The sequence below is a fragment of the Acinonyx jubatus genome, chromosome B4, assembly GCF_027475565.1.
Source record: "Acinonyx jubatus isolate Ajub_Pintada_27869175 chromosome B4, VMU_Ajub_asm_v1.0, whole genome shotgun sequence".
Classification (NCBI taxonomy): domain Eukaryota; kingdom Metazoa; phylum Chordata; class Mammalia; order Carnivora; family Felidae; genus Acinonyx; species Acinonyx jubatus.
Window position 1 is genome coordinate 36,343,372 of NC_069387.1, and position 25,115 is coordinate 36,368,486.

General features: G+C 36.3%; 1 protein-coding gene across 15 annotated transcripts in view; it reads right to left on the reverse strand.

The window, feature by feature from the left end:
- WNK1 (WNK lysine deficient protein kinase 1) overlaps positions 1-25,115 on the reverse strand; it is a 160,482-nt gene that overhangs the window by 133,159 nt on the left and 2,208 nt on the right. The gene's annotated exons all lie outside the window — the stretch shown is intronic.

Sequence of the window (25,115 nt, forward strand, 5' to 3'; positions counted from 1 at the left end):
AATACTTAGCATTAAAACCAAGTCTCCCATTCTAATTCTCTTTGCACTAAATTGGGCTGCAAAAAGGCACTTAAAAAAAAAAGTTATCAGCACTTAAGTGCTAATTCTGAATTTCCTATTTTGGTTTCTAATAACAAAAAGAAATTGCAACTTAACACATGCAACCATTTCCTCAAATACTATTCTAACAGATTAATGACCTCACCAGCTCTCCCATTAAAAGCTTTTTCCAGCTAGTTACTTGGTACTTAGCTTTTTATGGCACTTTTCTTTTCCCATTATGCTCAGCAGTGCATGCAATACATTACAGTTAGGAATGCAACACACTGCTTCTGAAAATGCATGACCAAAGCCATAGTATAACTGAAACTTTCTTAAATTTCTATATTCTGTCCAAATTTTAGAAGCAAACTCTACAAATCTAATTAAATCAGACCATATTTTTTGTGATCTGTATACCTCACTCTATATAAACATTATACTTAAGAGATCTCATTTAGAATACTAAAACCTTGAAGCATATGCAAAATATTTAATTCTCATCTCATGACAATAAGTCAACAACTAAGTCAGTAAAGAGAAGAAAAATGTAAGGACTGAAGTCTAGCCATACGTGATAGCTGCACAAAGAGCTAAAAAGATTAAAACACTGAAAGTAGGCAGATCATCATCACTGCATACTACAAGCAAAGCCTTATTTCTACATCCTCTCTTCCAATATCCATAACAAACTCACAACTCTTGCAAAGAATGCCGCCATGCCTCAAATTAGTTCTATAAAGAACATTCAGTGTTTACATTTAAACTGTTAATGATAACCAACAAAAATTCAGATTTTAAAAATTGCTAAACATTGGGAATAGCAGAGATATAAAGTTATTTCTTCTGACTTCTGCCTTACAGAGGCACATAGAAATTTTAAACAAATACAGGGGAAGGAGAAGGGAAACTGACTCAGGCAGTGTTCTTCACACCCAAACAAAGAGAAATATCTTATTATTTCTCAAACCTGTGCTAGAGTGGTAAAAACATTTAAAAAATCCAATATTTTTCATCTACAGTCCAGCCAATTCACAAGATTGAATATGAATTTTTCTCTTAGAAGATTAAGGGAAGGGGAATTTATAAATAAATATGCATGTATGTGTGTATGTTTAAATTACACTCACAGCAACACAATCAAGTATATTTTCCTAACAGAGAACGCTAAATCTGAAAGCAAGTACCACTCACATGCCAAATACAGGAGCTGCCAAGTTCATTCACTCATTTTTCTAAAATATACGAAAATAGGCAATGCCTTAGAGATGTGGGTGCAGGGTGGGCAGGGGCATGCTGGCGGAGCATGGGAGCCAATCAGCAACCAGCATAGGTACATGGGCCAGATGGTGGAGCCCAGGGTGTGCTGGGGGTTAATTAAAAAAAAAAAAAAAAAAAAAAATCATACACACAGGTACAAAAAAATCTATATATGAAAAACTATTAGACAATAGCCCTGTTCTGGTTCCCACAGCTCAATTAAACAGTTTAAACAAATTTAACCCTTATATAATAAGCAATGATGTGAAATCACTTAGGTTGGAAGATAATTCCTGTAGGTGAAAATTAATTTAAATCATCAGGAAACCAGAAGCCAGCTACTACTACTATAGATTTCTAGCTAGGGTATTAAATAAGTGAAGCTTTAAGTCCTTCTAAATCAACTAAGAGGTATCCGTCATCAAAACTTCTGAAATATGTTTGAGGGGCGCACCTGGGTGGCTCAGTCGATTAAGCACCTGACACTTGATTTAGGCTCAGGTCATGTTCTCACAGTTCTTGGGACTGAGCCCAGCTTTGGGCTCTGCGCTGATAACATGGAGCCTGCTTTAGATTTTCTCTCTCCCCATCTCTCTAACTCTCCTCCACTCATACACGCACACTCTCAAAATAAATAAATAAAATTTAGAAAATGAAATGAAATATGTTTGAGTTATATTTACCTGTGGCTACAACTCAAAATTAAATACTACTCAAAGCTTAGGTTTAACAGTACAATCCTGTCATATCTCAACAAGATACAAAGATGAAAAATTCTGTAAACGTTTGGGAGCCAAACATTCTAAAGTTTCCTGAGTCTGTAGTAAGTAGTTTCTATAATAGCTACATGTAATATTAGTATTTGTTTCCTTGAGTAACTACAATGAACTCTGATACTAAATATTTACCATTTATCATTTCAAAAGAAGTAGCACACTTAGAGCCAGCTTTGCCTTCACTGTTTCTCTTCAAATGCTTCCTTGCTCAAAATAATAATGAGAAATTATATAGCTGGTTAATAGTTCCATGGTAGACCCTATCTAGCTCTATCTCAAAATTCTAGCAGATTATGTTTGGCTGAAAGTAACAAACACATCTACCTCCATGACAAAATCTGGTCTTCCACACAGAAACCAATCTAACTCTTTAGCTATTTAGAAACTGCAAATGAAAAGCACAGATGCTGACTGATTTTTACCCAATGAGATAACACTGTGCATCATGGAATTAGTTTAACATATGCACGTAATTCTCAATAAATCACAGAATAGTAATAAAAGAGACCAAGGTCACCTGTCCAATCCTTTGTCTTCAACACTTCTGAATAGGCACCCACAAGGTATATATAAAAACTCTAGTCAAAAATGACTCATACACAGGCTTACTGGTTGGTTAATTTTCCTCAGTTCATATTCTTACCTTGATCCCTATTTTCTTTCACTGCCTCTTAGAAGTCCTTGGACAACCATACAACTTTTTTTTTTTTTTTTAAATGTTTGTTTATTTTTGAGAGAGAGAGAGAGCACATGCAGGCGAGGGGTAGAGGGAGATACAGAATTCGAAGCAGGCTGCAGGCTCCAGGCTCCGGCTGCCAGCACAAAGCCCAACACGGGACTTGAACCCACGGACTGCGAGATCACGACCTGAGCCAAAGTTGGACGCCCAACTGACTGAGCACCCAGGTACCCCTAAACCATACAACTTCTTTCTCAAAGCACCCAGACCACTTACAAATGCCATGAAAGGAGGAATACATTGAGATCCAATTTTAACTTCACATACTTCAAACACCAGATTAAAAACTGAAGAATTATCAATTTGGTCTTTAGGTCACACACAGACACAACTTGGAACAATCCATTTTAGCGTGCATTACATGATAATTTAAAAGTTTGAAGAGAAGCATGTTAGCTTTTAAAACACAAATGAAAAGGAAAAGAAACAAGAAAGATCCATGCTCAACTTCCACTTCTACCATTTGCTGGTTATGATCTTGGCAAATTATTTAACTTTTATAGCCTTTTCACCTGTAAGATGGTGACTGAGTTCTAGATGTCACAAGAATTAGATGAGAACATAAGTAAAACACAGGACCTGGCCCATAAATAGTACAAAATCCCCACCCCTTTCTCAAGTCTTTCAAACACAAACACACATACACTTCAAACTTTTGACCAAACCTCACGTTAGACCCTAGAAGCAGTCAGTAATACAAACACATCTGTCATTGGGACACCTGGCTGGCTCAGTTGGAAGAGCATGTGACTCTTGATCTCAGGGTTGTGAGTTCAAGCCCCACACTGGGTATAGAGTTTACTTAAATAAATAAACTTAAAAAAAAAAAAAAAAAGACCCCACACCACAACTTGTTACAGTATGACGTAAATTTATTTTTTTAATGTTTTTATTTATTTTTGAGAGAGAGAGCATAAGCAGGGGAGGGGCAGACAGGGAGACAGAGGATCCGAAGTGGGCTCTGTGCTGACAACAGCGAGCCCGATGCGGGACTCGAACTAATGATCCGTGAGATCATGACCTGAGCTGAAGTCAGAAGCTCAACCAACTGAGCCATCCAGGTGCCCCAAGGCAGAAATTTAAAGACAACTAAATTAAAAACTGTTCTGTGTCACAAGAAGCCATCTTACTTGATATGCTATTTACCTCATCACAGTAAATAATCTCTTGATTTACTCTCCAAATACTAATAAAGAACATAGAGGGCCACCTGGGTGGCTCAGTCAGTTGAACATCTGACTTTTGATTTTGGCTCAGGTCATGATCCCAGGGTTAAGGGATTGGGCTCCACACTGGGTTCCACACTGAGTGTGGAGCCTGGTTGGGATTCTTTCTCTCTCCCTCTGCCCTTCTCTGCCACTCACACTTTCTCTAAAACAAAATTTAAAAATTAAAAAAAAAAAAAAAAAAAAAACATGGAAATGAGAGAATAACCACTAATGTAAACTGTAAAGGTAAAATTTTAAACATTGAAGAGGAGGTAGGAAAAATAAAAGGATAAATATTAAAAAAAAATCTATTTCCATGGGCACCTGGGTGGCTCAGTTGAGCATCTGATTTCGACTGAGGTCACCATTCAGTTAGTCAGTTCAAGCCCCAAGTTGGGCTTGCTACTGTCAGCACAGAGTCTGCTTCTGATCCTCTGTTCCCCTCTCTGCCCCTCCCCCACCCCTCTTTCTCAAAGATAAATATTTTTAAAAATAAAAAAACAAATCTATTTCCAGGGGCACCCAGGTGGCTCAGTCAGTTGAGCGTCCAACTTGGGCTCAGGTCATGATCTCACAGTTCATGAGTTCGAGCCCTGCAGCAGGTTCTGTGCTTCAGTGTGGAGCCTGCTTTGGATCCTCTGTTTCCCTCTCTCTACCCCTCCCCTGAGGTCTCGTGCTCTCTAAAAAATAAATAACATTAAAAAAAATCATTAAAAAAACTTTTTAAAAAATAAAACAGAAATTTGGTTATTTTTCTAGTCAATGCATTTCTTAAAAAAAATCTATTTCTGTGTTAAATTAAAATTTGTATCTTAACACTCTAGCAAAAATATGCCCAAAATGACAAACTAAGTTTTTAATATCAAGATCAGGAAGATGAGAAATTAGAAATTCACTTATTAACTTTAGACGGAAGGCTCACTATAATTAGAAGTAACAGGGGTACCTGGGTGGATCAGTCAATTAAGCATCCAACTTCAGCTCAAGTCATGATCTCACAGCTTGTAAGTTCAAGCCCCGCATTGGGCTCTGTGCTGACAGCTCAGAGCCTGGAGCCTGCTTCAGATTCTATGTCTCCCCTCTCTCTGCCCGTCCCATTTGCTGTCTCTCTCTCTCAAAAATAATAAACATTAAAAACATTTTTTAATAAAAAAGAAAACAGAATGACAACATAAAAGAATGAGAAGACAAGCCAGAGGTAAATATTAAATAAACATAAAATATTTGCAAAAGATACATCTGGATAAAGGACTACTATCCAAAATATACAAAGAACTCTTAAAACTCAACAATAAAAAAACAAAAAAACTTTGTTAAAAAAAAAAAAATGGGCCTGTGACTTAACAGATACCTCACCAAGATACACAGATGGCAAATAAGCATATGAGATGTTCCACATAGATCATCAGGAAAATGCAAATTAAAACATTGATAAGATACCACTACAAGCCTATGAGAATGACCAACATCTGGATCACCAAATATCAAATGCTAGCCAGCACGTAGACAACAGCAACTCTCATTCATTGCTCATGGGAATGCAAAATGATACAGCCACTTTGGAAAACATGTGGCAAATTTCTTACAAAACTAAATGTAGTCTTACCATCTGATCATGCTCCTTGGCATTTAACCAAAGCAGTAGAAAACTTAAGTCCACATAAAAATTTGCAACACAGATGTTTACAGCAGTTTTATCCATAACTGCCAAAACTTGGAAGGAACTAAGATGTCCTTTAGTAGATGAACGGATAAACTGATAAACTCACACCATGAAATACCATTGAGCAGTAAAAACAAATGAGCTATCAAGTCATGAAAAGGTGCCATGGAATAACCATAAATGCACATTACTAAGTGAGAGAAGCCTATATGGGGCACCTGGGTTAAGCGTCCAACTCTTGATTTTGGCTCAGGTCATGATCTCACAGTTCGTGGAATAGAGGCCCTCATCCTCCACACTGACAGCAAAGAGCCTGCTTGGGATTCTCTCTCTCTGTCCCTCTCCCACTCACACACACACACTCCCTCTCTCTCTCTCTCAAAAATAAACATTTAAAAAAAGAGAGAGAGAAGAAAGCCAATCTGAAAAGACTGTGTGTGTACTGTATGATTCCAACTATGTGACATGCAGGAAAAGACAAACCTGTGAAGACAGTGAAAAGATTTGTAGTTGCTAAGAGTGAAGCTGAGACAGATGAATAGGCACAGCACCAAATATTCTTTGAGCAGTGAAAATACTCTGTATGATATAATAATAATAGATAAAAGTAATTATACATTTATCCAAACCCACCAAATGTATAACACCCTAAGAAAAAAGCCCTAAGGAAAAACTTGGACTTTGGGTAGTTATGATGTATCAGGGTAGGTTCATCCTTGGCTGAAAAAAGAAAAAAAAGTACCTTTCTAGTCAATGACGTCAATATGGAGGAGGCTATGAATGGGGGGAGGGGGAGCAGGGGGTGTATGAAAAATCTCTGTACCTCTCAAGTTTTTTACAAATCTAAAACCACTCGGGGTGCCTGGGTGGCGCAGTCGGTTAAGCATCCGACTTCAGCCAGGTCACGATCTCGCGGTCCGTGAGTTCGAGCCCCGCGTCGGGCTCTGGGCTGATGGCTCAGATCCTGGAGCCTGTTTCCGATTCTGTGTCTCCCTCTCTCTCTGCCCCTCGCCCGTTCATGCTCTGTCTCTCTCTGTCCCAAAAATAAATAAACGTTGAAAAAAAAATTAAAAAAAAAATCTAAAACCACTCTAAAAAAGTTTAATGAAGGAAAAAAGAGAGTATTATATTGTTGATACTCAATTCCCAGCACTGATTTTCCAAAAATAAAACAAAGGACTATTAATTTTGCTTTGAAGAATTTGTGAAAATTGATTAGGGGAGAAAAGCACCTGAAAGTAGACAAATCAAAGGACAGAAGACAATATATAATTTGTTATCAGGTATATAGGAGAAAGAATAAAACATAAAGCAGTGAGAAGTTTTTAAGATGATAGTATTGATAAAAGAGCTCTCACTTGGGTTGCTGAAACTATACATGAACATATCTCTTTTGGAAAACAATCTGATTATAGAAAATATTTAAATATTCATAACCTTAGAAACCAGTTAATTCCATTCTGAAATTTAATCCTAAAAAAAAAAGTCTAGACGGTGAAATTTGGCATATTAACATGTGTTTTGTTTGCAAGGCAATAGGTAAATTCCTTTCCCCTATTCCAAAGTCATTGTCTCAAGGTCTTTTGTGTTATTTTATAACTAGCAGTTAGAAGACAATCCCCTTAGCTGTCTTGAGAAACCCCAGGCCCAAAGAGAGAAGTTCAGCTGGCCTGTACTACAGAGAGAGGGGATGGAAACAATGAACAGCTGAAGAGGTAGAAACTAGGGGAAAACAAGGGGCTTGGAGGATTCACCCAGATCAAGATCAATACACCTGGCCCCCACTGGGAGTGGCATATGGAAGAAGAGGATGGGAGCAGAAGTGAGAGTAAGAGAGAGACAATAATGTTAAGAACTTCGTTTTAAAAAATCTGTGAACGATCCTACTACCCAAAGTTCTCTGTAAGTCAGCCTTCAAAAGAACCTTCCAGGTTTATATAAATAGCATGTCATTGATAAGCAGTGCAGGTGGAAGACTGGAAAGCGCTTTCCTGATAACACTCTGGACTATGTGAAGACTGGAGGAAGGAGGAGTTGTACAAAGGAATAATGACCAACAAAATTAGCTGAGGTCACAACACAACACATTAAATTTTAGTAAAATGGTAATATGGCATTTCTGTAAGGTTAAGACTCATGCGTACTGTATTTATGAGAGAAAAAATAATAATTGGGGGTAAATCATGATGTTTCTGCATAAGGAAATACAGCTGTTAAAATGTTTATACTAATTCTTATGTTCTAATGAATTATAAAAGTATCATAAAATTATACATGCAGCAGAACATAGTTCCATGAGGGCAGGGAACTTATTTGCCAACTAAGATAGTACCTGGCATATAGGAGGAGTTTAATAAATATCTGTTGAATAGATATAAAACCCATCTTAAGGGTGAGAGAAAAGGAAAATATTCCAAACTGATACACTGGTATTGTCCTTTTAGTGAAAAAACTCTAGTGGGGTTATTTTTTGTTTTTATTTTTTCCTGTCTTCTAAAAGGTCTCTGAGTATATATTATTTCTACAATGGAAAAAACCAATTAGGAAGTAATTCCCTTTAAACTCATTAAGAATTTCCTAGATCTTCAGGGGCACCTGAGGGGCTCAGTCAATTAAGCGTCAGACTTCAGCTTAGGTCATGATCTCGGTTTGTGAGTTTGAGCCCCACGTCAGGCACGAGCTCTGTGCTGACAGCTCAGAGCCTGGAGCCTGCCTTGGATCCTGTGTCTCCCTCCCTCTCTCTGCCCCTCCCCTACTCGCACTCTGTCTCTCTCTCTTGAAAATAAATAAACATTAAAAAAATTAAAAAATTAAAGAATTTCCTAGATTTTGGTATGCTGTAGAATGGACTTAACTGAAAATTTCAATAAAGGAAGAAGATTTAAGTCATCTTGAGTGGGTAGGAAATAAAAAAAAGCACACTAAGGGTGTTCCCCCTGTAGTTTAGTCAATATACAAAACTAAACTTCCTCAAAGAACTTTCAATGTACTATTGAAGGCCCCTAATACTTGGCTCTCATAAAACTTCACCATCACAGTCATGCTGTTCTAAAAGCAAACTATTGATTTAAAATATTCTGACCATGCCCAAGATCATCAGAGGTAGTGAATGAATTTTCTGCAAATCTCTGAACAAAGGCTGAGAGTGAAAATATTAATCAGCTTTGGAACCATGAGTTTTAAATTTCTGTTCAGAGTGATCAAATGCATCAATGACCAATTTCCCAGATTTAGTTATAACTAAACGTTAGCCTTTGTGGGCCAAACATTCTAGTTGATTTTCTCTTGAGAATTAAAAAGAAATACATAGGCAAGGAGGAAGGAATTCAAGTGTTATATACTCTAAGATCTAAATGTTAGTTCTGAAACTGATGTCACAACTGCATGTGCAGTACGCAATAGTAGTACAAAGTCTCAAAAACAACGGACAGTGTACAAATAATATGTATCTTTATCTAAAGTTTCTAATTTTTAACATAAGAAACATTTTTTTCCCCTGTGAGGTAAATCAGGCAAATTATGCTAAGTATACAGAACAATCACCATTATGAGAACACATACCCCAATTAGGATTACAATATACAAACAGTATTTGTTGTTCTGATCTAAACACCTCAAATTTTTAAATGAGAAAATGCTTTTGCTACACAGTAAAATAAGCAAACTACCACCATACAATCTGATCACATTTTATAAAAAATAAAAAATCAAACACAGAAGTTAGACTGTTAGAAATGGTAACAATACTTATCTGTGGATGAAGGGATTCACTGCAGGTCATTTTTGTTTCCTTTTTCCCTCATATTTCCTAATTTTTTAATGTTTATTTATTTGAGAGGGAGAGAACACACAGGGGAGGGGCAGAAGGAGAGAGACAGAGAAACCCAAGTAGACTCCATACTGTTAGCACAGAACCCCACGTGCGGCCCGATCTGACAAACCAATGAGATAATGAGCTGAGCCAAAAATCAAGAGTTGGATGCTTAAACGACTGAGAGCCATGCCCATCAAATTTCCTTATTTTTATAATGAGAATGCATTATTACTTCTATAAAATGTTTTCTTAAAAATCTTTTTTGTACATGATTTAAGGATGGTTACAAAACCTAAGGTGGAGGGGCGCCTGGGTGGCTCAATCGGTTAAGCGGCCGACTTCGGCTCAGGTCATGATCTCGCGGTCCGTGAGTTCGAGCCCCACGTCGCGCTCTGTGCTGACAGCTCAGAGCCTGGAGCCTGTTTCAGATTCTGTGTCTCCCTCTCTCTGACCCTCCACCCCGTTCATGCTCTGTCTCTCTCTGTCTCAAAAATAAATAAACGTTAAAAAAAAAAAGAATTAAAAAAACACAAAACCTAAGGTGGAAATAAATGAAGTTATAACTCAGATAACTTGAGTCAAAATCAAATAGCATTTAGCTCTAAACAATGGCTATCAAAAGGCCCTTATACAAAAAGGAAAGTAGGCTGTTGTGGTTATTAAATTACCATTTAGATTTTGAAAAGCACTGTCTTGGCATCTCAGATATTTTCTAATTTTATTAAAATAAAGTAGTTAGAGATATTTTCACTAATCTTTTCACCCTTATTATTATATAGGACCAACTAGCCAAAGAATTAACTGGTTTGGAAAATGTTAACATAACCAAATAGTTGAACTACAAATAGTATCTCTTTTATAAGCAAATGATATAAAAAAAATCAATTTAACCTCTTCCTCAATAGGATTAAAATATGAATAAGGGCACTAGATAGGTTAAGAAATTTAAGGAGACACAATGGCCAGAAATTATTAAAGAATATAAATAAAGCAGCAAGTTTACACATTCAGTATATATCCAAACAGGCATTAGCTATTTATATGAAATAGACAAAAATACTTACCAAATATTTCAAGATATGTGCAGTAAAAACTGACTTCTAATATTCTTAACAACAACTAAAATACTCAACAAGACCATAAGAAGTACCATTTCTGATATAGACATGCTGGTAAATAACAAAATACAAGATAATATTTAAAAAAAAATTTTAATGTTTATTCATTTTTGAGAGACAGAGACAGAGCATGAGTGAGGGAGAGGCAGAGAGAGAGGGAGACACAGATTCAGAAGCAGGCTCCAGGCTCTGCACTGGCAGCACAGAGCCCGATGTAGGGCTCGAACCCACGAACTGTGAGATCATGACCTCAGCTGAAGTTGGACATTTAACTGACTGAGCCACCCAGACGCCCCAAAATTTTAAAGGACTAAATGCCAATTTTCATAAAATAATCAGGTATTAAAAGCATCACAAACCAAATAGAAAAGACTTAAACCAAATTTCTCTGTTCAGCAATAGCAAAAGAATTATGGTTTGTAAAGGGTGCTAATAAAAGAAACCACAAAAAGGAAGGTGCTAACATTTTTTAAAAGAAAGCCTACATAGCACATTTAATTTACTGTAGAATCAACTCTTCCACAGCATTTTATTTTAACACAATCAGAGGTGGCCAACAGAAATATAATGTGAGCTACATATGTAATGTTAAATTTTCAAGAAGCTACATTTAAAAAAGTAAAAAGACACATGAAATTAATGTTTATTTCCTCAATATATCCAACCATGATCATTTCAACATCTAATCGATTTTTTTAATTGGAATATTTTAACTTTGTTTTTTTTACCAAAATCCAGGATTTTTTCAAAATCCAGTATGTCACTTACACCTGCACATCTCAATTTGGATGCTGAATTTTCAACAAAAAAACCTTAGAAAACATTAATACTGAATTTGATATTACAACTCACAGAAGTTATCTGCATTTATTGGGAATTATTCTGAGTTTCAGTGAGATGATTACTGTAATCTCCTACAATTTCAAAGTAAATGCAAGACTGTTTGTATCACCTATTTTCCTTTAAGGTTAAAAACTGCATCATATCCCCAAAGCAACAACAGAAAGAATGTGAAAGTAAAAATAGTAAATTGATTTTAAAAGGATACTGCTGCCAGAGAGGAAGGTATTAGAGGAAAAGATGGCAGCTCTCCTACAATGAGAAGGGTGCCAGAGGGGACTTAAGCCTAGAGGGGCTAAGAGATTATATTCATACTCATATTTTTACTCTCAACACTTCTGACACCAAATGCGTGGTGTTTTTCACATGATCAACAAATGTTTCAATTTTCTAGAATTCACTCCTGACACTAACACCTGAAATGATAGCAAACCACACAGATTAAGGGCTCAGTCCCACAAAACTGCCCCCACTTTGGATGCTAGCTGCAAGTCCCAGTATAGCTGACACCTATATTTCTGACCAACATGCTATAAATCAGGCATTCCCATGATGCTCTCCTCAGGTTTGATAATTTGCTTGAGTAGCTCAAAGAACTCATAAACAGTTTACTTACCAGTTAATTCTAAAGGATACAATCTTGGAGCAGTCAAATGGAAGATACCTAGGGCAAGATATCATTCCGGAAATTCCAAGAGGTTTAGGAGCTCTGTCATGAGCCAGGGGCAAAGATCAAATATATATTCCTTATTATGCCATTTCTACATTAACATGGACTATGCAAATTCGCCCATATATTTAGCATGATGAGAAACAAGTCTCTCACTACTGGAGAAGGAAAATATACTTGGAGGAAAAACCATAATGAACTCTATGCTGAATTGGAATTAGATCTATCATTGTGAACCCATGGTTTCCAATGTATACAGACAACTCTATATATATACATATATACAAAGAGGACAAACAACTATGTACACTTATAAATATTTCCTAACTCTTCACTAAAAAATCTGGAAACAGCAATGCCCCAGTAGCCATGAGCACACCTGAACTTAGACGCTGCTTTCTGAATTCCATTCTATGTTCCTTTATATAAGGAACCTGCCTCCATTTTTCCAAGGGCCAGTGTGGGGAAAGAACATCTTGTACAGAAAGTAAGGATATCACCAAAAAACAATAGGGGCAAGTCAACAAAAGGACACAGAAAGCAGCTCTGGCCTATCTGGGACAATTGTTATGTTAAGTATTTCATAGTAAAAAGGTTTTTTGAGGTATTACAGTACCTATCATATAAATACAAGAGGAAAAAAAATCCTGTTGTGTAAGTTAGCTAAGTACTGGTTGTTAAAAAAGCCATCTTTATTTGTGAAGAGGGTTAAGGATGACAGATGTTTAAAGCATTAAAATAAGATACTCAAGCAGAGTACATACTCCGTAAGACCCGTGAAAGCCTGTAATAGTGGTATTTATGGCAAATATGGAAGTTTCACATCTGTCCTTGCAAGGATAGAAAATAGTTAAGATTCTTATCACAGAAATCAAAGCTACACTTTAGCCAACAAATGCTTATCAGCAGAATATATATCACTATGACATGACCCCCTCCCAACTTCTATCTGGGGGTGGGAGGGGAGTGCGGTATCTGTAGAGACAAAGGTGTAAATGCAACACAGATAATTTGCCCACCAAAAATAATATCTAAACTAGCACCTCTATGTAGTAGGGTACCTGGTCAGGCAGAATTAATATTTAGTTGAGAGTCTACCATTTAAAAATTGTTGGTGGCTTTTTTTGTCTAGGCAGAAAAGAGCCATGCACCTGGGAGTCACCTTCTTTGCTCTGGGAAGAACCATTTGAGTGGCCCTTTTCAATCATGTAATTGAAGCAAACAGATATCTCTTGCCCTAGAGAAATTACACAGCAGGCTCTATTTTTGACTTGATAAAAGCATCCCCACCAATAATATTAAATACTACTGAGTTAAGGGGCACCTGGGTGGCTCAGTCGACTTCTGCTCAGGTCATGAACTCGCGGTTTATGAGTTCGAGTCCCACGTCCGGCTCTGTGCTGACAGCTCAGAGCCTGGAGCCTGCTTCGGATTCGGTCTCCCTATCTCTCTGCTCCTTCCCTGTTCACGCTCTGTCTCTTCTCTCTCTCTCTCAAAAATAAAAATAATAAAAAACATTAAATAGTACTGAGTTAAGAGAAAGTGTGTAGAAGTATGCAAAAAAAAAAAAAAAAGGGCTAAAAAAAGTATTTTGGTAAACACAGGGACTCCAAGACTTTCCTTTTTAAGTTTACCATTATCAGAAATTCTAACAGACTTAAATGACCCTGAATGAGGTCCACTGGCAGGAAAATTTGCCCCATCCTGAACATACACAACAATACAACGTACCTTGAGGGAAGGGAGAATGAAAGCCTAAACCTCTGCTTGGGGATGAAAGAGGGATGGGTGATTTGTACAGTACATTGCTGAAGCTGAAAACCCCTACAGACCTAGCTACTCTAACTAAAAAAAGAATGTTTTGAACAATCTGCCATAATTTGAGGCAAGATACGCTTACGTGGTTTGCACATACTTATGTGCCCAAGTATGGATTACCCCTGGTATATAACAGGGTAATTGTCTGACTTCAAAGTACCATTTTAGTCTAAAGAACATCCAGGAATCCAGGCCTATGGGATGATATATCAGTCTGTGCTAGTGGGTACATAGGCAAATAATAACTGATACACTTTAAGAATTTTATTAAATTGTTAATACAAAGTCTTGATATTTCCAAGAAGAAAATCTCATTATCTGTAAATCTTACTGGAGGTGAGGTAACATCTTATTCCCCTAACAATGCTGAATAAATTATTCATTCCAGAGGATTTCAAAACATAATTATGTAATTTAAATGAGATTTCTATTTGGAGTTCATACAAAAAGAGAGTCAAATCCTTATCAACAGTATATGTAATATGTCAAAGTAAACAGTGAAGAGAAGGGAAAAAAGATAACAAGATTAAAAAAAAATCAAGGGGGGAAAAGTCAATTCATACTATCAGTATCAAGAACTAAACTAACAAACTATAATGTCAATCTTCAAAGTAAATAAAACTAAGTCCTATGGAAATTATACAATAGCAATTAACATGTTGATCTGTTCATTAAGTACTCCAATATCCTTAATTCTGCTTTCCTGGTTGAGTAAAAATAGCATTGATACCTAACAATTTTGGAAATTTAGAAGTTTAATTTTTACTAACAATGCAAAACTTGAAAATGAACAATCTTTATACATAGAAGTTGCTAAAGACCATTGACAAAAATCCTAACAATACTATAGCCATTCAATTTGTCTCTATTAGATAGAAATTTAATACACATAGACCCCTAGAAACAATACTGCTTCACCTTAAATACTTAAGTCTAAACAGAACATCCTGTGATAACCAATGAATGTAAATAGCATCTAAAAAACTCTGAACACACCCAAAAGTTAATTTTAAAAAATCCTGCCATCTCCCTCCTTATAGAGCTACATGTGTATACTGGCTAAAAGGCCATTTAAATAGAGATTTATTTCATGAAATGAAAGTATATATAAAAGGTGTAAGATGCTCAACAATGAATTATAATTGCTAAATAGAGCAAAAAGAATTCCACTAGGATTCAACCTCCCCATCCTGTTTAACTGAAGTATTCTGCAGTTGGAAAAAAACAAGATATGCCATGATCTTAAGTTATTAAACCTGAGTTAGTTTCCTCAAATATAAAATTAAGAATATATTTTCCTTGGGGTGCCTGGGTGGCTCAGTGGGTTAAGCATCCAACTTCAGCTCAGGTCATGATCTCCCGGTTTGTGGGTTCAAGGCTCACACTGGGCTCTGTGCTGACAGCTGGGAGCCTGGAGCCTGCTTTGGAGAAAGGGAGGGAGGGAGGGAGGAGGAGGGAGGGGGAGAGAGAGAGGGAGAGAGTGAGTCTGCCTGCCCCTCCCCCACTTGTGCTCGGCTCTCAAAAATAAACAAAAAAGAAAATATCTTCCTTGTACTATTGTGAAAATTATAAATAAATCTTTAACAATTATGGGCATGGTACTGTGCCTGTCACAAAAAAGAGCTCTTACTAGCTAGCTATTAGTAATTATTAATATATTTCCAGATTAATTAACAAGGAACACTTTGCAAAAAAGGCCTTAGGAAGTTATGCAGTATTTAGGGTTTTTCTTGTAGAATGGTCCATTTTTACCACATCCTAGAAACAGTAGAGTAATTCAGGATATTTCTTGCAATAAAAATTTATTTGAAATCTGGCTGTTTCCTCAAGAGACACACAAAGATGGTCATTTCAGAGAGATGGCTCACTTATAAAGTATGTATCACCACACTATTATGTAAATAAATATAACATGCAAGCCAGAGATTATAGGAGAGAAGCAAACTTTGTTTAATCAGGACATTATTCTCAATGCATAAGTGAATATTCTGGACACCAGTTGATAAATTGCATGGTGTATGAAAAGTTACTTAGATTAAATGTTAACTATCCACAAAGAATAACCAAAACTAAAACAACTAATTAGCTTAGGACAGACCCTTAGGATGGATACTAAGGCAGAATAAGCAGACAAAAAAGAGATACTGAGGCAGAGAAAACAGACAAAATACTGTATGTATTTCAATGCTTTAACTTTATTTATTTAAAGACCTTTCCTTGCTTATCTATCCATCTCATCCTTGATCATGCCTTCTACTTAGCCAATCTTTCTTGCCCCGTACTCATTCAAACTTGTCTAAAGAAATGGCCTAGTCTTCCTACTGTCTCTAGTTCTTAACCTTCCTCAGCCATTCCCTTAAATCCACTGCAAATTTCCTATTCTGAAACTGTAGGATCACCAAATATCTGGAGCAAATGTGACATAATGTTTATCTTTGTTAATTCTGCATGTATATGTGTTGTTTGTGATAGCATCCTTTGTACATCTTTTCAAAAAAAGGATGGCTATTTTTACTTTATTAATACAGAACACATTTTAAAAATATGTAACTTAAGTTATAAAAGCACCACACTGTATATTCTTTATAGTATATAAATTATACCTCAATCAAGCTATTAAAAACAAAAAAAAACCCACACACAATTCAACCCAAGATCTACATACAGCACATTCCAAAAAAACTTCCCACAATGATGGAAATGTTCTTTATGCCATCTAATATGAGAGGCACACATGGCTTCTGAGCACTTGAAATGTGGCTAGAGCAACTGAAACACACAGTTTTTAAAACTTACTTCATTTTAATTAAGTTAAATAGCCATAGGAGGCTAGTGAACAGTACATAAATCTAGGACGTTACCAGTGTTATATCTACCCCTACTCACTTCTCTCTTAGATAATTGCAAATTTTGTTGTTAATGACTTAACAGTCAAATGCAATAAACGATTTCAAAAGCCTAACTAATCTCTACAATTCTTTTTTACTCCTTCTAAAATATATTCTCCAAAATTACTACTATGCAAATTGAACTTCTCTGCTATATTCCTTTCTTAAAATGTTATTACCTTGATAGGGGTACATGGGTGGCTGTTGGTTAAGTGTCCGACTTCAACCCAGCCCAGATCATGATCTCGTGGTTCGTGAGTTCCAGCCCCACGTCAGGCTCTGGGCTGACAGCTCAGGGCCTGGAGCCTGCCATCAGATTCTGTCTCCCTCTCTCTCTGCCCCTCCCTCACTCATGCTCTGTCTCTCTCTCAAAAAATAAATAAACATTAAAAAACTTTTTTTAAAATGCTATTCCCTTGAGGGGCGCCTGGGTGGCTCGGTCGGTTGAGCATCCGACTTCGGCTCAGGTCATGATCTCGCGGTCTGTGAGTTCGAGCCCCATGTCAGGCTCTGTGCTGACAGCTCAGAGCCTGGAGCCTGTTTCAGATTCTGTGTCTCCCTCTCTCTCTGCCCCTCCCCTGTTCATGCTCTGTCTCTCTCTGTCTCAAAAATAAATAAACGTTAAAAAAAAAAATGTTATTCCCTTGATATTGCCATTCTTCTATTTAGTCTAACCCCTGGGTTCTTTCTTTCCTTTGCCCACCCATTTTGCCCTGGGAAAATTATTCTCCTCTGTCTCGTCCTCTCCCTCTCTCTCTCTCTATATATATATCCCCTCCTTAGATGAATTCATTTACTTGCATTATTTCAGCTATGACTAACACAGACATTTGGGAATCTACAGTTATATCCTGGACCTATGCTTTGAGCTTCAATAATATATCCAAATGCCTACTGAACTTCTTCACGGAGGTTTCACAAGTACCTCAGACTTAACATGTCAAATTGAATATATATCTCCACAGGCTTTCCCCTCCCCCCAAGAACAAAACCCGTAATTCTTTCTTATTCCCTCCCTCACCTGACAGCACAATCATCTATCCCTACCCTTTTATCTCCTTCATTTTTCCTCCAAATTGCCAATTCATCACTAAATCCTACATATTTTATCTCCTAAATATTTAAAGATTATACTCCGCTACTTCCGCCCTCATTCAGGCCATAGAAATCTCATGCTCATACCCCTAACTAAACTCTACATATCCTTTGTGCTCCTTAAGTCCACTCTCCACAATTACCACTAGGCAAATCTACCTAACTTCTTTGCTTAAAATTCTTTAGTTACTCTCCACTGCCTATACCTGAGTATTTGTGTGGGAGGGGTGTGTGAAGCATTCAAAGAGCATGTAAATATAAATATAATAATGATATCTAGAAATTTTTCAGCATGTTAAAGAGATGATCTATTGCATTTCTCAAAGTGACCTTAATCCACAATGACCTACCAGTCCAAGTAAGGAGAGTATCCACAAAGATATACCAGGTTATTTAGCTCAAAACTATTAGCTATTAAGATGATCTTGTCATTATTCCAAAGAAACTTTTACTTCTATTAAGAGAAAATGTACATATTAATAATGATTTGATTTACTAATTAGTTTTACCTCTCACTGTTTGGTTTATGTATTAGTTTGTGTTTGATTAACATAAGACCATCCACCATGCACATACTGACAAAAAAAGACATCTGTCTCTGAGAAGCTGAACTTTGGCTACATAAAAGGCAATTATTTCTACAGAAATAATTAGTGTGGCTCTTCTTAACTAACCTGAATATGATGATTATATCAAGTAGATTTCTAAACACTCTTTCTTAAATTATTATTTTTTTAATGTTTATTTTTGAGAGAGAGACAGAGACAGAGTGCAAGTGGGGGAGGAGCAGAGAGAGACGGAGACAACAGAATCCGAAGCAGGCTCCAGGCTCTGAGGCTGTCAGCACAAAGCCCAACATGGGGCTCGAACTCATGGACCGCAGATTTCTTAAGAAAGCTTAAATTCAGAGAGAAACTGTATTATTTGCTTGTGATGACAAACAGCTTAACTGAGGATTCTTTTCCGAAAATCATTAAACACATTCATTTAGTATAGCACACTTAATATGTCTATCTTGAAATGCTAAGATTCAAGTTGCAATATCAACAAGTAAATTCTTGGGGCACCTGGGTGGCTCAGTCAGTTAAGTAGCTGACTTCAGCCCAGGTCATGATCTCACAGTCTGTAGGTTCGAGCCCCGCGTCAGGCTCTGTGCTGGCAGCTCAGAGCCTGGAGCCTGCTTCTGATTCTGTGTCTCCCTCTCTCTCTGCCCCTCCCCTGCTTGTTCTCTGTCTCTTTCTCTCTCAAATAATAAAGATTAAAAAAAAAAGTAAAAAAAAAAAAGTAAATTCTTTATGAAAGCCCATCTGAAAAATCTAAATTAATATAAACTAAGGTGGAGATATGATCAATTAAGTCAATCAAAAACAAAACCAAGCAAATTACTGACATCTTTCCTCTCATGTAGAAAGAATCAATAACCAACCTTTTAAAAACTACACACAAAATTGAGTTGGCCACATGATAAAGGCACAATCCTCTCCCAAATGAAAACATTCTTAAAAAGAGCTTCTGGCGGGGCGCCTAGGTGGCTCAGTCAGTTGGGCCTCTGACTTCGGCTCAGGTCATGATCTTACGGTTCGCGGGTTCGAGCCCCACGTCAGGCTCTGTGCTGACAACTCAGAGCCTGAAGGTCTGCTTGGGATTCTGTGTCTCCCTCTCTCAGCCTCTCCCACACTCATGCCGTGTCTGTCTCTCAAAAACGAATAAACATTAAAAAAAATTTTTTTTTTTAAAGAAGAGCTTCTGGGGGCACCCGGGTGGCTCAGTCGGTTGGGCGTCCGACTTCAGCTCAGGTCACAATCTCACGGTCCGTGAGTTCGAGCCCCGCGTGGGGCTCTGGGCTGATGGCTCAGAGCCTGGAGCCTGCTTCCGATTCTGTGTCTCCCTCTCTCTCTGCCCCTCCCCCGTTCATGCTGTGTCTCTCTCTGTCCCAAAAATAAATAAACGTTAAAAAAAAATTAAAAAAAAAAAAGAAGAGCTTCTGGCAATTTCTCTTCAGTCTGAAAAGCTGCTCCCCTGTCTTAAGATTTAATACAATTCCTAAAGTAACAAGCCAAAAAGTTCTTAAAACCCAACTTTAACTAAGAAGTTTAAAATATTCAACCAATTTGTAATAAGCAATAACTTATGGCCTTTCAAATTGGATTTTTTAAAGCACCATCATCCTTTTATTGTCTATAACACTTTACAGTTTTCAAGCACCTTCACATAGTTTTCCAGTTATCTTCAACAATCCAGTTAAGTCACGTTACTAATAAGTCAGCATTACAGATTAAGTTCCTTACTCAGGTCAGATAACTGAATAACATAGAACCCAAATGTTCTGCCTTCGAAGTCTTTTCCATTATATGGTATTGTATTATACTACAGTAAACTCTCCAAATACAAGATTAGAGAAATCAGCTGTGGACCAAAGAGAGGAAAGTATGGAGAAAACATCCCTGAGATCTACAACTATTTTTAACTTAGAAAAGAATATAGTATTTATTAAAGTATATTGAGAATGAACTTATACCTTCAAAGAGCTCAAAGACTAGTGAAGCAAACAAAGAATATAAACAACTTCTAATCAATCTGAAGAATACTGTAAGAATGATCCCAAAAGGAAAAAGATCTTAGCAAATTCTGGAGGGCAGTAATTCAGAAAGGCTGGCATTTGAGAAAGTGACAGGTCATGAAATTACAAAGTAAGGCAGAAGACAGGTAAAGCTAAAGAATTTCAAAGCACTGATAACAACATATTCAACCCCAAAGTTCCCCCTGTAAGAGTGACAGGCAACAGTAAAGAGTTTTGCTACATGATTTTTCAAATCAAACAAAATGTTCACGGATATCCTGAAAAAGCGTAAAGAGATGCTGTATCATCACAGTTAATACTTATGTGCCAGGTCCTCCCGCAAATGTTTTACATTTATATTAATTCATTTAATTGTCACAACAACTCTATAAAGTAGGTACTCTTATTACACTCCATTTTATCGATAGGAAATTGGCCCAAAGTTGCCCAAGGTGACATAATCATTAGCTGAGTCAGGATTTGAATTCAAGCAGTTCTTTTTTTTTTTTCAGGCAGTTAAGTTCTTATTTACTATATTATACTGCAGAAAAATAATGCCCTCTTCAAATCTAAATTCAGGCGGTGCATGCTAAGTCTCACATATTTCTGCACACTACAGTGGTCCTGTTAAAAAAAGGAAAAAAAAGAAAAGAAAACCAAAAAAATCCTCAAATAGGGGCACCTGGGTGGCTCTGTCGGTTAAGCGTCTGACTTGTGATTTCAGCTCAGGTCATGATGGATCTCAGTTCGTGAGATTGAGCCCTGCATCGGGCTCTGAGCAGGCAGTGCGGAAGCATGCTTGGAATTCCCTTTCTCTGCCCCTCCCCTGCTCACACACACTCTCTCTCTCAAAATAAATAAACTTAAAAAAAATAAAACTCAAATAAAATGCAAGATGCTAAAAATAAAGAACTGATACAGCAAAACCTAATAACTATTAATGAATTTTTTCATGTTATACTAACATTTTCAGAAATTATAATTTGAGCATAGCTACTCTTGCTACTTTTACAGCTTCATTTAAAAAATCTTAAATCTATATTAGAAAACCAAATAACAGCTTTAGAATGATTTCTGAAAATGAGAGCCCAGTTTTAGTTGAATGTTTCCATAGAGATTAAGTAGAATGACTTTCAAATGACCAGGATCATGCACTAAAACCTGAATGTCAAGAAATGAACTCAACCACCAGATAATAATAGAGTCCCCATCTGTTTGTTTGTTTTTTTAATGTTTATTTTTTGAGAGAGAGAGACAGACAGAGTGTGAGCAGGGGAAGGGCAGAGAGAGAGAGAGAGAGAGAGAGAGACAGAGAGAGAGACAGAATTCGAAGCAGGCTCCAGGCTCTGAGCTGGCAACACAGAGCCTGATGTGGGGGCTCGAACTCACAAGCTGTGAGATCATGACCTGAGCCAAAGTCAGCTGCTTAACTGACTGAGCCATCCAGGCGCCCCAGTCCCCAGTTTTGTTTTTGACAAAAACAATCTTCCACTAGGAATAACTGTGATACTTAAGATGAGAAAAAAGGTAAATAATAGAAAAGGAAAACATTCAAACCCCGAAGACTAAGTAAGAAGTATCACTGAAAAGTCAACCTAAATATAATTCTCAACACCTGTACCACAAAGGTTACTTCCTACAGCAATAAATTTACATACATTTTAAAGCGTATCTTACCTAACAAAATTATCTTCTTTAATTCTATTCTGTTATTATTAGAAGGGAAAAGGATTACTTCAAACAAGTTACCAATCATTCTTTAATTTGCATAACAGCTACATTTGTGTTATCTCAATTTTGTTTATACTCATCAGTTACTCTGAGGCTTTAAAACAAACAAAACTCCAAAGACTATTCCCTGAAATCTTGTTCCTGGGACTGAAAATTACTGCAGATTCTCATCCTGAAAAACACGGAATTTGGCACAAATGTAAAAAAGGGCAAAAAAAGAAAATCAATATTCAAGTGGAAGATTCAGTTCAATGGGTTATTTTAAGAACTAAAGCAAAGAAATAAGTTATGGTTTCTTAATCACAAACCACATCACATTTCTGCAGCACTGCTAAACTTTTCATAAAACATTAATAACACCTGTATCAACTATACTTCAGCTTAAAAAAAAAAAGAAAATTAAGTCCAAAAAAAACTCATCACATACTCATGATACTCATGATGAGACATAAGCCTTAATTTACCAAAAAAAAAAAAAAAAAAAAAGCCAGAGTAAAGCCAGCACTAAGTACACTGGAGCTTAACCAAAATTTATGATTTGACCTCCCCTTCCAAGTAGATCTGGAAACAATCTCATCAAAATATAAAGTGAATATATCAAGTTACCAAGCGAACTCTATTTAGAAGCAATTTGTGGAGAAAAGTACTTAAAGTAATCAAAACCATTCACAAATCTATGTATAAATACATTTTCTTTAAAAAGTTATGCTACATTTCTTAAAAAAACCAAGATGTCTCTACAGAAAAGCAATAAACTCTGCAAAGTTGGGCAATAACATTTTCTGACCAAGGCAACAGAGTACTAAAATTAAGGCATGTTATTTGCCTAATAAAATCAAGTAAAGAAATCTGCAGCTTAAAAGATCAGTTATCAGCTAAGATCCTGTGGTATCAAAGTATTACCTAGTATTATTTATTAGGAATTGATACTTGCATACTGTGACTCTTAAAATTAGCTTGATGGAAACAAGTTTGATTTATATACCACATTCACCCATTCTCTATCCTAAAAAGCCTATTTGTACATTTAAATTGATAAAATCAATACTCTAAACCATAGGGTATTGGGTCAGACTTCCCCAGAAATCTGACAGCGACTTCCACACCAAAATACAACTGCTTCATTTGAGATGTACTAATTAGCAACCTACTAAACTACAAAAGCTTTAACATTTCCCAAATCATTAGATCCTAACCAGTTTAAATTTTATTCTTTACCAATCTATGCAAGTCATCTACCTGCTCCATGATTTCAGGCTATTTATCAAATAAGTAGCTGGGCAGAATAATCTAAGATTTCTTCCAATTTTAATACACTATTTAACAACTGAATACAGAATTTCTCCTGTCTTCCTCCAGAAAAATATGTACGTTAGAAGTATACATTTAGTTAAAAAGGCTTTCCTTTCTTCCCAATGCTTTAGTAATCCTTTAATTTGTATCCAAAAACAAAAACTCAAAACTAACCTAATGAATAAGTTATTACGTAAATGTACTGATCAAAAAACCAAAAATACTGTATAAAACATCTGGGGCTAGGAAAATCATATTTTAAAAAACAAAATGAAAAATTGCATAAACAGAGTCAAATGACATAAGGAAGTTTCTAAACCAGGGTACCACTCAGTGAACTAGGATTTGGTTCTGCAGCCAAATCCTTAACTGATTTAAAAATAAGATGGTGATATTATATATAAGGATATCAAATATTCTTTAATTTGACCATGCCCATGTCTAGACAGAGAACAAAAATCCAAAAAGCCATGAGTTCAAAGAAAAACTGAGAGGACAAAATTATTATGACATTAGGCAAATTGAGTTTTTTCCACTGTATCATTAGTTCCAAGATAAACTATCAAAAGATTACCATTAAGGAAAACACAATTACATTCTGAGAAGTCTTGAAGGTTAAATAATTGAAACTAACAAAATTAGTCCATAAAGTGATCAACGTTTACTTGGGTCCAGTCTTAAGAAAGTAAGGTAACTAATTAAAAAAAAATATGTATCCAAAAGGCACCTATTCAAATATAAAACCATAACAGAAGAATAAGATCCAGGATCAACAGTAATAGGCACCCCTTGTACAAGAGAAAAGTGTCTGTATGTAGAGAATAAATGGAATTTTTGCCTGTAAACCAAAAGGAATCAGACTTAAGTTTCTGAGGATGATCAACAGGAATAAAGTCATAGTTTGACAAGATTTTTTTTTAAAGCTGCACCCTTTCCAATACAAATCACCATAAAACTGAGTTCCTTTTATTTCACAATGCCTTAGAAGTTCTACACCATTTATGTAAAACTTAAGAAATTATTATTATGTTACTTTAGGAACTTTAGGAACATATTATTATGTTCCTAAAGAAGTTGTCAGTTTTTAAGTTCACCTCCTTCCACATGTTAACTTCCCTTCACATTTGATATGGCCTTGGTCATTTGGAAAGTGACATTCAAAGGGTTAAGTATTAACATATTAGTTAATGGATAAAACAAACTTCTAGATTATTGTTATTGTCATATCCTATTTTGGTCCATTTTTTTGACAAGAAGAATATAGGTAACAGGCATTTTCATGTATAATGTATCTAACTTTTTCATTCAGTGGAACTCTGCTTCTTCCAATAACCTATGTTCACTTCCGGACGAGGAGAACATTCAAGCAAGTTGCTGTAGGTCAAGCAACAAGTTACCCAAACCTAGCTATTTAAACCTAGAATATATCTTGTCAACCAGAATGGCACACCATGATTACCCCATGAAAACCTCTCTGAGAGGTTAAAAGCAAAGCACCGTGAGTCCTTTAGACTCTTGTAAAAGTTTGGCTTAAAAACCTTTCATAACAAGTTTAAAATAACAATAGTGACATTACAACTCTAAAAGCACTTCTATAATTGTA